A 13879-nucleotide genomic window follows, 5' to 3' on the forward strand; every position below is an offset into this window, starting at 1 on the left:
TTTAACGTGTTTAGCTCCAGCCAAAAAATCTATTTTAAGCTTTTTGGAAAACATAGGGAAGTGTTATAACCCCTGTGACATTTGTTTTGTTGTCTGTGCTCCTCTTCTAATTCTAATTACATGACCCTGTTGAACAGGTGCTGAAAAATTGGCCCTTAGGCACTGGTGCTGGTGCCACAACACTGCAACCCCTCACAGATACTCTAGTTGGAGCGCAGGAACTAGCCCTGCTGCAAAGAATTGCATCAAAAATTGTAATTACACCCCCCTGTTAAACAGGGGCTGAAAAATTGGGCCTTAGGCACTGGTGCTGGTGCCACAACACTGCAACCCCTCACAGATACTCTAGTTGGAGTGCAGGAACTAGCCTTGCGGCAAAGAATTGCATCAAAAATTGTAATTACACGCCCCTGTTAAACAGGGGCGGAAAAATTGGGCCTTAGCCACTGGTGGCGGCGCCCAGAACCAAAAATGTTCTTACAAGCTATCAGCATGATCATTGAGGAGAAAGAGGATAATTACTCAGCATAACAGGATAGTCACTCAGCATCAGCATAGGCATTTAAAAAAAAAATTATTCCGTTACATCAGCATCAGGTGCTTGGTAGCTTGTGGTGATCCAAGACTGATTCATTTTTATGAAGGTCAGTCGATCGACCGAGTCGGTGGACAGATGCACCCTGTGATCGGTTACAAAGCCTCCAGCAGCACTGAATGTGCATTCCGAAAGAACGCTGGATGCAGGACAGGCCAGTAGCTCAATTGCATACTGTGCAAGCTCTGGCCAGTGATCCATCCTCAAGACCCAGTAACCCAGAGGATTTTCGGTGGGAAAGGTGTCCAAGTCAGATCTTGCCCCTAGGTATTCCTGCACCATGTAAAACAGACGCTGGTGTTGGTTGCTGGAACCGATCATACCTTGGGGCTGCGGACTAAAAAATTGTCTGAACGCATCGGTCAGACTGCCACCTTCTCCACCGCTCCTTCTTTGACTGACCGAAGCCTCAGCAACACGTTGTCCAGAAACAGGAGTTTGTAACCTCCCTGTCTCTGAGAACGCGTTGCACAGACCTTTTTGCAAGGCCTCCCGAAGATGTTTCATCCTCTGCTCCCTCTGCGACGGCAAGATAAGGTCCGCAACCTCACCCTTGTAACATGGATCAAGGAGGGTTGCCAGCCAGTGTTGTTCCTTCTCCTTGATACCACGAATACGAGGATTAGGGATGAGCTTCGTGTTCGAGTCGAACCCATGTTCGACTCGAACATCGTCTGTTTGACCATTCGTCGAATTGCGAACGATATGGGCCATTCACGCCAAATTCGTGTGGCACGTCACGGCCCATAATTCACTGCGGCATCGCAGTGCATTGCTGGCTGATGATTGGCCAAGCATGCACTATGACCCGCATGCTTGGCCAATCACAGCGCCATCAGTAAAGAGAGCTGTAATTGGCCAAAGCCAGGTTGGCTTTAGCCAATTATGGCTCAGGGGGTTTAGAACACGCCCCACACTATATAAGGCCGCCTGCACAGCGGCCCTGTGTAGTGTGTTACGGCGTGCTGAGAAAGAGAGAGAGACAGTGTCATTTCATTCGAGTTAGATTAGGCAGGACAATGTATTGTGTATATATATGCATCCCAGGTGTTGTGTGTGTGTGTATATATATATATATATATATATATATATATATACACACACTGTATTCAGTTTAGCTAGATTCGTTCCTGTTATCTTCCTACTGACAGGTAGGCTTGTCTTTTTACAGCTACCTGAAGAAAATTGCTGGTGTTCTTTTGATCCTATTAGTACCACAGTCAGGCAGCTAGACTATTTACAGTTAGTGTAGTGCGTCCTCCTCACAGTGTTCAGCTAGAGCTACAAGTTAGTTAAGTGTGACCTCTGCACAGTGTTCAGCTAAAGCTACAAGTTAGTTAAGTGTGACCTCTGCACAGTGTTCAGCTAAAGCTACAAGTTAGTGTAGTGCATCCTCTGAACAGTGTTCAGCTAAAGCTATAGGTTAGTTTAGTGTGACCTCTGCACAGTGTTCAGCTAAAGCTACAAGTTAGTTTAGTGCATCCTCCTCACAGTGTTCAGCTAAAGCTACAAGTTAGTGTAGTGTGTCCTCCTCACAGTGTTCAGCTAAAACTACAAGTTACTGTGGTGCGACCTCTGCACAGTGTTCAGCTAAAGTTACAAGTTATTTTAGTGCGACCTCTGCACAGTGTTCAGCTAAAGCTACAAGTTAGTGTAGTGCGTACTCTGAACAGTGTTCAGCTAAAACTACAAGTTAGTGCAGTGCGACCTCTGCACAGTGTTCAGCTAAAGCTACAAGTTAGTGTAGTGCGTCCTCTGAACAGTGTTCATCTAAAGCTACAAGTTAGTGTAGTGCGTCCTCCTCACAGTGTTCAGATAAAGCTACAAGTTAGTGTAGTGCGTCCTCCTCACAGTGTTCAGCTAAAGCTACCTGTAGATGGTTGGTGGTGTTTTCCTGATCCTATCACTACCGCAGGCAGCTAAAGTATATACACGTTAGTGTAGTGCGACCTCTGCACAGTGTTCAGCTAAAGCTACCTGTAGAAGGTTGGTGATGTTTTCCTGATCCTATCACTACCGCAGGCAGCTAAAGTATTTACACGTTAGTGTAGTGTTACCTCTGCACTGTTCAGCTAAAGCTACCTGTAGAAGGTTGGTGGTGTTTTCCTGATCCTATCACTACCGCAGGCAGCTAAATTATTTACATGTTAGTGTAGTGCGACCTCTGCACTGTTCAGCTAAAGCTACCTGCAGAAGGTTGGTGGTGTTTTCCTGATCCTATCACTACCGCAGGCAGCTAAATTATTTACACGTTAGTGTAGTGCGACCTCTGTACAGTGTTCAGCTAAAGCTACCTGTAGAAGGTTGGTGGTGTTCTCATACTCTAGGCAGGCAGTTGATTTTGCAAGCTGCAGTATCAGTATATATATATATATATATATATATATATATATATATATATATATCCCAGTTTAGTGCAGCTACAGGCCATTAGTATGTCTGGAAGGCCAATGAGGAGAGGCAGACAGTCGCAAGCCAATAAAAGAGGGCAAGCAGGCTCTGTGTCTAGAGGCAACGGTGATGGTCGTGGAGACGGTGCATCATCATCAGCACGTGGCCGTGGGACACGCTTGGCCTTTTTTTCGGCAGCTGGCCGTGTTGAGCCGCAACATGCGGAAGACTTGGTCGAGTGGATGACCAAGCCATCCTCATCCTCCTCATCCTCCCTCACCCATGCTCAGGGTACTTTGTCTGGCAAAGCAGCTGCCAACGCGGCCTCTTCCCTCGGCTCAATGGCATCAGTGACTCCTTCCCTAGCCCCACCATGTCCTCCTGAGGAGTCCCTCGAACTGTTTGACCACAGTGTTGGGTACATGCTCCAGGAGGATGCCCAACATTTAGAAGGCTCTGATGATGATACTGAGCTAGATGAAGGCAGTAACGTGAGCACGAACAGAGGGGGTGCCCAAGAAGAACAGCAATCTGGCAGTCATGCTCCCCCTGCTGCAGCATACTGCCAGCTTTGCTCTAGTGATGAGGAGGGAGGGGATGATGAGGTCACTGACTCAACGTGGGTGCCTGATAGGAGAGAGGAGGAGGAGGAGGCGGCACATCACCAACGAGGCAGGATGCCCTCCAGGGGCCAGCCTAAGGGCAGCACACTGACTGCATCACACCGCAAAGCTCCGCATGTGCAGGGCGCTGCTGTCTCTGCGGGCCTTTTTTGAGACAAGTGCATCAGATTGCACCGCTGCTATTTGCATATGTCTCAAGCGTATCTCGCGTGGCCAAAACATCTCCCGCTTGGGCACCACATGTTTGACCAGACATATGTTGACCTGCCATGCTGTTTGTTGGCGAGCATATCTAAAAGACCCACACCAAAGAACAAAGAGGACCTTTCCTTGCTCCTCATCAGCTGAGATCTCCAACCCCACTATACCTTCAGTCCTCTCTGAGACCTGCACTGAGAGGAATGAAGGTGTAGAATTAGGTGTGTCACAGCTAAGTACTTGTGGGCAATCTGCTTTCGGTACACCGACGTCAGATTGTACCAGACAAATTTCCCTCCCCCAGCCGCTGCACCGCCGAAAGAAATTCGGTCCTAGCCATCCACATGCCCAGCGGTTGAATGCTAGCTTGGCAAAATTGCTAGCAATTCAACTGCTACCTTTTCAGTTGGTAGACTCTGCCCCCTTCCATGAGTTTGTGGAATGTGCGGTTCCTCAGTGGCAGGTACCCAAATGCCACTTTTTCTCACGGAAGGCGATTCCGGCTTTCTACCGGCATGTGGAAGGCAATGTCTTGGCCTCACTGGACAGGGCGGTCAGCGGTAAGGTGCATATTACCGCTGACTCATGGTCCAGCAGGCATGGACAGGGACGTTACCTAAGTTTCACGGCGCATTGGGTCACTCTGCTGGCAGCTGGGAAGGATGCAAGACAAGGTGCAGTAGTGTTGGAGGTTGTTCCGCCACCACGCCTCCAAAATGCCACTACTAATGATTGTGACACACCTCTCTCCTCCACCCCCTCCTCTTCTTCTTCCTCCATGGCCTCTTCCTGTGCTTTGTCCTCGGAACCAGCGGTGCTCCGTAGGCATTCAAGGGGCTACGCAAGTACGTAGGCCAAAAGATGCCATGCGGTGCTTGAGCTGGTGTGCTTGGGGGACAATAGCCACACTGGGGCAGAGGTTCTGTCAGCTCTGCAGGGGCAGGTTCAGAGGTGGTTGACGCCACGCCAACTTAAGGCAGGAATGGTGGTTTGTAACAATGGCACCAACCTCCTCTCCACCCTCCGACAGGGACAACGGACCCATGTGCCCTGTTTGGCTCACATCCTTAACTTGGTGGTGTAGTGGTTCTTGGGCAGGTACCCGGGCTTACAGGATGTCCTGAGGCAGGCCAGGAAAGTCTGTGTGCATTTCCGCCAGTCATATAATGCCAGTGCTCGTCTGGCAGACCTCCAAAAGGAATTTAACCTGCCCAAGAACCGCCTAATCTGTGACATGACCACCAGGTGGAACTCAACGTTGGCCATGCTGCAGCGGCTGCACACGCAGCAGAGGGCCATCAATGAGTACCTGTGCGACTATGGCACCAGGACAGGGTCAGGGGAGCTTGTTTTTTTTTCCCCACGCCAGTGGGCCATGATCAGGGATGCATGCACTGTCCTGTCACCATTTGAGGAGGCCACGAGGATGGTGAGCAGTGATAGTGCATGCATCAGTGACACTGTTCCCCTTGTCCACCTGTTGGAGCACAAGCAATTTTTCAGCCCCTGTTTAACAGGGGCGTGTAGATACAATTTTTGATGCAATACTTTGCAGCAGGGATCGTTCCTGCATTCCAACTAGAGTATCTGTGAGGGGTTGCAGTGTTGTGGCACCAGCACCAGTGCCTAAGGCCCAATTTTTCAGCCCCTGTTTAACAGGGGTGTGTAATTACAATTTTTGATGCAATTCTTTTGCAGCAGGGCTCGTTCCTGCGTTCCAACTAGAGTATCTGTGAGGGGTTGCAGTGTTGTGGCACCAGCACCAGTACCTAAAGCCTAATTTTTCAGCCCCTGTTCAACAGGGACATGTAATTAGAATTCTTGATCTAATATTTCACAGCAGGGCCCGTTTCTGCGCCCACCAAGATTAACTATGAGGACTTACAGTGTTGTGGCACCAACACCACCACCACCACCAAAGGCCCAATTTTTCAGCCCCTGTTCAACAGGGGCATGTAATTACAATTCTTGATCGAATATTTCACTGCAGGGCCCGTTTCTGCGCCCACCAAGATTAACTGTGTGGACTTACAGTGTTGTGGCACCAGCACCAACACCACCACCAAAGGCCCAATTTTTCAGCCCCTGTTCAACAGGGGCATGTAATTACAATTCTTGATCTAATATTTCACAGCAGGGCCCGTTCCAGCAACCATCAAGAGTAACTGTGAGGACTTACAGTGTTGTGGCACCAGCACCACCACCACCATCACCAAAGGCCCAATTTTTCTGGCCCTACAGTCCCTGTCTTGTTTGCACCACTTGTATTCTGCTGTTCAGAGTATATAGGGCCTGGGGGCTCCACGCCTTTCCTTTTTTTAATTTGGGTGCGGGGTTCCCCCTAATATCCATACAGGACTCAAAGGGCCTGGTAATGGACTGGAGGGTACCCATGCCGTTTGTCTCACTGATTTTCATCCATATTGCCAGGACCCAACATTACATTAAAGCCGCAAGCAGTTTTAAATGACTTTAAATTACTTTTTTTCCTTTAAAAATGTCATTTTGTGCAGGGACTGTTCTAAGTACGGGAAACACGCACCACTTTACAGGCATACTATAGACACCCCCCAGGTACGATATTTAAAGGAATATTTCACTTTTTTTTTTTTTTTACTTTAAGCAACATTAAAATCACTGCTCCCGAAAAAACAGTCGTTTTTAAAAGTTTTTTTTGCATTGATCCATGTCCCCTGGGGCAGGACCCGGGTCCCCAAACCCTTTTTAGGACAATACCATGCAAATTAGCCTTTAAAATTAGCACTTTTGATTTCAAACGTTCGAGTCCCATAGACGTCAATGGGGTTCTAATGTTCGTGTGAATTTTCGGTCCGTTCACAGGTTCTGGTGCGAACCGAACCGGGGGGTGTTCAGCTCATCCCTAAATGGATCCTTCCGCAGGCTTTCCAGGATCAGGGAGGCCATGCAGCGTAGGTTTGCTGAGGCCTCCTCCTCCTCCTCGTCCTCTTCCTGTGTGATCGGTGGGCATGCAGAAACACTGTCTGGATAAAGGGGGCCTTGACAGCTAAGGAAGTCCTCCTCTTCCTGCCTCTGTTCTGCCTCAAGTGCCCTGTCCATTATTCCACGCAGCGTGTGCTCCAACAGGTGGACAAGGGGGACAGTGTCACTGATGCATGCACTATCACTGCTCACCATCCTCGTGGCCTCCTCAAATGGTGACAGGACAGTGCATGCATCCCTGACCATGGCCCACTGGCATGGGGAAAAAAAAAAAAAGCTCCCCTTACCCTGTCCTGGTGCCATAGTCGCACAGGTACTCATTGATGGCCCTCTGCTGCATGTGCAACCGCTGCAGCATGGCCAACGTTGAGTTCCACCTGGTGGGCATGTCACAGATTAGGCGGTTCTTGGGCAGGTTAAATTCCTTTTGGAGGTCTGCCAGACGAGCACTGGCATTATATGACTGGCGGAAATGCACACAGACTTTTCTGGCCTGCCTCAGGACATCCTGTAAGCCCGGGTACCTGCCCAAGAACCGCTGCACCACCAAGTTAAGGACGTGAGCCAAACAGGGCACATGGATCATTTGTCCCTGTCAGAGGGGAGAGGAGGTTGGTGCCATGGTCGCAAACCACCATTCCTGCCTTAAGTTAGCGTGGCGTCAACCACCTCTGAACCTGCCCCTGCAGAGCTGACAGAACCTCTGCCCCACTGTGGCTCCTGTCCCCCAAGCACACCAGCTCAAGCCCCGCATGGCATCTTTTGGCCTTGCGTAGCCCCTTGAATGCCTACGGAGCAACGCTGGTTCCGAGGACAAAGCACAGGAAGAGGCCATGGAGGAAGAAGAAGAGGAGGGGGTGGAGGAGAGAGGTGTGTCACAATCATTAGTAGTGGCTTTTTGGAGGCGTGGTGGCGGAACAACCTCCAACACTACTGCACATTGTCCTGCATCCTTCCCAGCTGCCAGCAGAGTGACCCAATGCACCGTGAAACTTGGGTAACGTCCCTGTCCATGCCTGCTGGACCATGAGTCAGCGGTAATATGCACGTTACCACTGACTGCCCTGTCCAGGGAGGCCAAGACATTGCCTTCCACATGCCGGTATAGAGCCTGGAATCGTCTTCCATGAGGGGTACCTGCCACTGAGGAACCGCACATTCCACAAACTCACGGAAGGGGGCAGAGTCTACCAACTGAAAAGGTAGCAGTTGAAGTGCTAGCAATTTTGCCAAGCTAGCATTCAACCGCTGGGCATGTAGATGGCTGGGAGCGAACTTCTTTTTGCGGTGCAGCAGCTGGGGCAGGGAAATTTGTCTGGTACAATCTGATGTCGGTGTACCGATAGCAGATTGCCCGCAAGTACTTGGCTGTGACACACCTAATTCTACACCTTCATTCCTCTCAGTGCAGGTCTCAGAGAGGACTGAAGGTATAGTGGGGTTGAAGATCCCAGCTGATGAGGAGTAAGGAAAGGTCCTCTTTGTTTTTGGTGTGGGTCTTTTAGGTACGCTTGCCAACGAACTGCATGGCAGGTCAACATATGTCTGGTCAAGCATGTGGTGCCCAAGTGGGAGATGTTTTGGCCACGCGAGATATGCTTGAGACACATGTTGCAAATAGCAGCAGTGCGATCTGATGCACTCGTCTCAAAAAAGGCCCACACCAAAGAACTTTTGGAATAACGCGCAGAGACAGCAGCGCCCTGCACATACGGAGCTCTGAGGTGTGATGCAGTCAGTGTGCTGCCCTTAGGCTGGCCCCTGGAGGGCATCCTGCCTCGTCGGTGATGTGCCTCCTCCTCCTCCTCCCTCCTATCAGGCACCCAGGTTGAGTCAGTGACCTCATCATCCCCTCCCTCCTCATCACTGGAGCAATGTTGGCAGTATGCTGCAGCAGGGGAACATGACTGCCAGATTGCTGTCCTTCTTGGGCACCCTCTGTCCGTGCTCACGTTACTGCCTTCGTCTAGCTTAGTATCATCATCAGAGCCTTCTAAATGCTGGGCATCCTCCTGGAGCATATACCCAACACTGTGGTCAAACAGTTTGAGGGAATCCTCAGGAGGACATGGTGGGGCTAGGGAAGGAGTCACTGATGCCGAGGGAAGAGGCCTCGTTTGCAGCTGCTTTGCCAGACAAAGTACCCTGAGCATGGTGAGAGAGGATGAGGAGGATGATGACGGCTTGGTCATCCACTCAACCAAGTCTTCCGCATGTTGCGGCTCAACATGGCCAGCTGCCGAAAAAAAGGCCAAGCGTGTCCCACGGCCACGTGCTGATGAGGATGCTCCGTGTCCACGACCAGCACTGTTGCCTCTAGACACAGAGCCTGCTTGCCCTCTTTTTTTGGCTTGTGACTGTCTGCCTCTCCTTGTTGGCCTTCCAGACATACTAATGCATACTAATGGCCTGCAGTGAGATGTAGCTGCACTAAGCTGGGATATAGATATATATATATATATATATATATATATATATATATATATATATATACTGATACTGCAGCTAGCAAAATCAACTGCCTGCCTGTAGTATTATTAGTATGAGAACACCACCAATCTTCTACAGGTAGCTTTAGCTGAACACTGTGCAGAGGTCGCACTACACTAACTTGTAGCTTTAGCTGAATACTGTGCAGAAGACGCACTACACTAACATTTAAATAATGTAGCTGTCTGCAGTAGTGATAGTATCAGGAAAACACCACCAACCTTCTACAGATTGCTTTAGCTGAACACTCTGCAGAGGTCGCACTAGACTAATGTGTAAATAATGTAGCTGCCTGCGGTAGTGATAGGATCAGGAAAACACCACCAACCTTCTACAGGTGGCTTTTTCTGAACACTGTGCAGAGGTCGCACTACACTAACGTGTAAATAATGTAGCTGCCTGCGGTAGTGATAGGATCAGGAAAACATCACCAACATTCTACAGGTAGCTTTAGCTGAACACTGTGCAGAGGTTGCACTACACTAACGTGTAAATAATGTAGCTGCCTGCGGTAGTGATAGGATCAGGAAAACAACACCAACCTTCTACAGGTAGCTTTAGCTGAACACTGTGCAGAGGTCGCACTACACTAACTTGTAGCTTCAGCTGTACACTGTGCAGAGGTCGCAATACACTAACTTGTAGCTTTAGATGAACACTGTGCAGAGGTCACACTACACTAACTTGTAGCTTCAGCTGTACATTGTGCAGAGGTCGCAATACACTAACTTGTAGCTTTAACTGAACACTGTGCAGAGGTCGCACTAGACTAACTTGTAGCTTTAGCTGAACACTGTGCAGAGGTCACACTACACTAAAAAATAATGTAGCTGCCTGCGGTAGTGATAAGATCAGGAAAACACCACCAACCTACTACAGGTAGCTTTAGCTGAACACTGTGCAGAGGTCACACTACACTAACGTATAAATAATGTAGCTGCCTGCGGTAGTGATAGGATCAGGAAAACACCACCAACCTTCTACAGGTGGCTTTATCTGAACACTGTGCAGAGGTCGCACTACACTAACGTGTAAATAATGTAGCTGCCTGTGGTAGTGATAGAATCAGGAAAACAACACCAACCTTCTACAAGTAGCTTTAGCTGAACACTGTGCAGAGGTCGCACTACACTAACGTGTAAATAATGTAGCTGCCTGCAGTAGTGATAGGTTCAGGAAAACAACACCAACCTTCTATAGGTAGCTTCAGCTGAACACTGTGCAGAGGTCGCACTACACTAACGTGTAAATAATGTAGCTGCCTGCGGTAGTGATAGAATCAGGAAAACACCACCAACCTTCTACAGGTAGCTTTATCTGAACACTGTGCAGAGGTCGCACTACACTAACGTGTAAATAATGTAGCTGCCTGCGGTAGTGATAGGATCAGGAAAACATCACCAACATTCTACAGGTAGCTTTAGCTGAACACTATGCAGAGGTCGCACTACACTAACGGGTAAATAATGTAGCTGCCTGCGGTAGTGATAGGATCAGGAAAACAACACCAACCTTCTACAGGTAGCTTTAGCTGAACACTGTGCAGAGGTCGCACTACACTAACTTGTAGCTTTAGCTGAACACTGTGCAGAGGTCGCACTACACTAACCTGTAGCTTTAGCTGAGCACTGTGCAGACGTCGCACTACACTAACTTGTAGCTTCAGCTGTACACTGTGCAGAGGTCGCAATACACTAACTTGTAGCTTTAGATGAACACTGTGCAGAGGTCACACACACTAACTTGTAGCTTCAGCTGTACATTGTGCAGAGGTCGCAATACACTAACTTGTAGCTTTAACTGAACACTGTGCAGAGGTCGCACTAGACTAACTTGTAGCTTTAGCTGAACACTGTGCAGAGGTCACACTACACTAAAAAATAATGTAGCTGCCTGCGGTAGTGATAAGATCAGGAAAACACCACCAACCTACTACAGGTAGCTTTTGCTGAACACTGTGCAGAGGTCACACTACACTAACGTATAAATAATGTAGCTGCCTGCGGTAGTGATAGGATCAGGAAAACAGCACCAACCTTCTACAGGTAGCTTTAGCTGAACACTGTGCAGAGGTCACACTACACTAACGTGTAAATAATGTAGCTGCCTGTGGTAGTGATAGGATCAGGAAAACAACACCAACCTTCTACAAGTAGCTTTAGCTGAACACTGTGCAGAGGTCGCACTACACTAACGTGTAAATAATGTAGCTGCCTGCGGTAGTGATAGGTTCAGGAAAACAACACCAACCTTCTATAGGTAGCTTCAGCTGAACACTGTGCAGAGGTCGCACTACACTAACGTGTAAATAATGTAGCTGCCTGCGGTAGTGATAGAATCAGGAAAACACCACCAACCTTCTACAGGTAGCTTTAGCTGAACACTGTGCAGAGGTCGCACTACACTAACTTGTAGCTTTAGCTGAACACTGTGCAGAGGTCGCACTACACTAACTTGAAGCTTTAGCTGAACACTGTGCAGAGGCCGCACTACACTAACTTGTAGCTTTAGCTTAACACTATGCAGAGGTCGCACTACACTAACTTGTAGCTTTAGCTGAACACTGTGCAGAGGTCGCACTACACTAAAAAATAATGTAGCTGCCTGCGGTAGTGATAGGATCAGAAAAACACCACCAATCTTCTACAGGTAGTTTTAGGTGCACACTGTGCAGAGAACGCACTACACTAACTGTAAATACTGTAGCTAATAGGATCAGAAGAACACCAGCAATTTTCTTCAAATACTGTAACAACACCTGCCTGCCTGTCAGTAGGAAGATAACAACAGGAACGGATCTAGCTAAACTGAATACAGTGTGTATATATATATATATATATATATATATATATATATATATACACACACACACACAACACCTGGGATGCATATATATACACAATACACTGTAAGTGCAGCTAACTGACTAACTGTCCTGCCTAATCTATCTAACTTAAATCAAATGACACTCAGTCTCTCTGTCTCTGTCTCTCAACGGCGGAACACACTACACAGGGCCGATGTGCACGCGGCCTTATATAGTGTGGGGCGTGTACTAAACCCCCTGAGCCATAATTGGCCAAATGCGATGCCGCAGTGAATTATGGGCCGTGACGCACCACTCGAATTTGGCGCGAACGGCCCATACCGTTCACAATTCGGCGAACGATCGAACAGATGATGTTCGAGTCGAACATGGGTTCGACTCGAACACGAAGCTCATCCCTAATCCTGAGGCCCCTGAAATGCCAGGACAGTACAAATACCCACCAAATTACCCTTTTTGGAAAGTAGATAGTTCAAGGTATTTATTTTATATTTAGTAACAGGTATGATGAGCTTTTTTGAAGTTGTAATTTTATGTTAAATTTTTTTGGAAAATTAAGAAATTAAATCAAATTTTGTCAACATATTTTTTCTTTTTTTACTATCTTTATCTATACTTTCATCAGAGTAGTTCAGTGACACTGTAATACTTGGGGGGGGGGTTGGTGTGGCGATCAGGGTTTTTTCCCCTACACTTTGCTGTTAAACTGTAACAGCAGTGTTTTGAATTGTTGTGATCACTATTGTGTGCTGTGATTGGCCCACAGCTATCACATGGTACAGGGTGCTGTGCCTCGCCCAGGTACCATTTGATAGCTGTGGGCCAATCACAGTATCACAATACCAAGCACAGCTGTTATGAATGAAACCCATTCATAAAAGTTGTGTTTACATTGCGATCATGTGATACTCCAGCCGCTCAAACACAGTGGTCGTGGGAGAGCTGCGCTGCGCGCCCACTAGCCAGCGAGATAAATGTACATGATTGTGCCTAAAAAGTAGTAATAATAAAATTCAGCGCTGACTAGTAAATGGACACAACAAAATAAATGCAAGCAGGCACTAAGGTCAATTAAAAAAATACCTCAAAAGCATAAATAATATAAGAAGTGCTGCGCAAATAAAAAAGTCCTTAAATCAACATATGAAAAATGTAGTGACAGGATCAGAAGACAGGGACCACCAGTGACAATATGCACGCTGAGATCAATATCTGGATAGTGACTATTATCCCTCCACCGGGCATGGATGGCCCCTCACCTCAGATATTCGACCTGAAACAGGTCACACCGCTAAAAACATGGATGGATCAATCTGTATGGTTGGTGATTCCTCCTTCACTTCCCAGCACTCAGTAAAGTAACGAATGGTACATATAAAATAAAAGGCAAAACATAGTGCTCTCCGTAGCTAATTTATTGAATAGTAGAATAGTAGAAAAGCAAGTAGATAAAACACTCACAGAGACCGGCACTCCGATCCGAGTGCCGGCTGACAGGCTTGTGATCGTGTCTAACGAATGACCGCGGGTGACGTCATGCGGGGGAAGGAGCGCATGACGTCACCCGCGGTCATTCGTTAGACACGAATTATTCATATATTATATATTATATATTATATATTATTATATATATTATTCATGATTGTGCCTGGCTGTGCCGCCCATCCACAGTAAAATGACTGTGGACGGGACAGCAATTGGTTAATTATGTTTTTTAAAACAATTTTTTACAATTTAATTTTTTTTATTGTTTACAATTTTTACCAGCCCTGTGAGGAAGGGGGGAGTTTTGGT

Source organism: Aquarana catesbeiana, linkage group LG05 (genome assembly GCF_042186555.1).
Source record: "Aquarana catesbeiana isolate 2022-GZ linkage group LG05, ASM4218655v1, whole genome shotgun sequence".
NCBI lineage: Eukaryota > Metazoa > Chordata > Amphibia > Anura > Ranidae > Aquarana > Aquarana catesbeiana.